The sequence below is a fragment of the Lepisosteus oculatus genome, unplaced genomic scaffold (genome assembly GCF_040954835.1).
Source record: "Lepisosteus oculatus isolate fLepOcu1 unplaced genomic scaffold, fLepOcu1.hap2 HAP2_SCAFFOLD_57, whole genome shotgun sequence".
Classification (NCBI taxonomy): Eukaryota; Metazoa; Chordata; class Actinopteri; order Semionotiformes; family Lepisosteidae; genus Lepisosteus; species Lepisosteus oculatus.
In genome coordinates, this window is record NW_027168117.1 from 131,731 (window position 1) to 133,562 (window position 1,832).

Sequence of the window (1,832 nt, forward strand, 5' to 3'; positions counted from 1 at the left end):
AGGTCGCTTAAAGCTTTAAAAACAAGTAAAAGAACTTTCAAATTTATCCTAGATAATACAGGTGACCAGTGAAGTTTTTTCAAAACAGGAATGATATTCTCTTTCTTGTATTTGTTAGGATCTGTGCTACTGCATTTCGAACAAGTAGTAAGGGATTTATTGTTTTCTTGAGAAGCCCACAAAACAGAGCATTATAATCACATCCACATCAATGTGAGCAATGGAGAAGTCAAATGAACGTGTCTAAATATCATCTAGTTCTATCCCAGGGAAGAGGGCTGTTGCCTACACAGACGACAAGACACAAAACGCTCAACTGTGCAAAACACGCATAAGGACATCAGTCAGGAGGAACAAGGTAAAGTGTTTTTTCTTCTTCACCATGGTCATGTAGTTTCACTCCAAGCACTGTCATATGAAATAACTGTGGAAACGACCTCCCCAACATTTTGGGTTGTTGCATTTTGCTTCAATGAATTTTAACCTTTTCTTTTAGACATTAAGAGGAAGGACACATTCACCCTTGGTAGAGATTCAGTTGTTCTATGAGATGTCAAGGTGAGAATTAACCACTTCAGGCATACGTCAATCCACATGACTGAAAAAGGGGCAATGAACAGGATATGGGGATTTTGCTAGTTATAAAGTACAATAATCATCATTACATGATATAAGACTACTGAAGTATAAGCTGTGTCCCTGACTGATTAATTAGCAAATTCATCTTTGTAGAGTGCAGCTACTATCTATTCAGTGGCATTTCCTTAAAACAATTCTATTCCCACATACTGAATATGGAGTGAGATCATGTAGAGAATGTTGGACTTGTAATAACTAATTGAAGGATAATAATAATCAACGAAAGTGCTTAAAAGTATCAACAAATGCCTTCAAAGTACTTGACACGTACTTTGCTTTCAAAAGTGAAACATAATTAATGCTTACGTAAGATTTCTCTTGACTTCTCAGGAGTATACTAACTCCAAGGACAAGTAACATCACAAACCATTATTTAAGCGCTGATGTTGGAGCTGCAATACTACTACCAAGACAAAAAATGATACAGGTAACACTGCTTTCAGATTTCTAAGAATTGCTAAAATAGTATGCTTACAGAGCATTCAGAGTTGAGAATATGACAAGTTCCTACCATCTCAAACACTGCCAATCTAGACAAAAAGAAAGTACTTGAACGCCTGCAGTAATCGAACACAAACCAGAACATATCAGTGCATGACAAGGAAATGTAGTCACAAAATGATTCTACCCTTTCAAGTCCCAAAAAGGACCGAGGAACTTACTGGAGGCGATACATGAATTTCAAACAGAGTACAATGTAGCCACTGTAGGGGAGAAGATCACAGAGAGCTCTTCTCAGATTGCTCAGAGTCAGCCCCAGCACCCTGTCCTGACTGAAGCAGACAAAGTGGTCAAACAGGTAGGTAGAAATGAGTAAGGAACAGAGAGTATGGTTATTCTTGCATTGTTTTGTTCGTCTGTCAAAGAAAAGAGTGCTTCTGACTTTTGTCAATGTTCATCTTTATTTTAGGAGAAGAACAAACGGTGGTATCACACTTTGCTCAAGTGTATGATACCATGTGTGTACAGCAGACATCACCAAAGGAACAGGAGACACCTGAGTAAAGAACAAGAATATGAAAAGACTGATGAAAAAAAGCACCAGGAGAAATCCATTGAATATGCACAATCTCGTCCAGTATTTCAATGAAAAGTTTCAGTGTTGTTTTTAGTGTCGTCGTATTGTATACATTTAAAACAATGTGTCTTGTTTAATGAACAATTTCATTTACTTTAGTAAAAAGTGTTGTTTA

At 37.1% G+C, this 1,832-nt stretch overlaps 1 long non-coding RNA gene across 1 annotated transcript; it reads left to right on the forward strand.

Annotated features, from left to right (window-relative positions):
- The first annotated feature begins 504 nt into the window (after positions 1 to 504).
- LOC138231344 (uncharacterized) lies at positions 505 to 1,483 on the forward strand. Its single transcript, XR_011186610.1, has 3 exons — positions 505 to 558; positions 970 to 1,066; positions 1,277 to 1,483. It is a non-coding gene; the product is annotated as an uncharacterized lncRNA (long non-coding RNA).
- Positions 1,484 to 1,832: the final 349 nt, after the last annotated feature.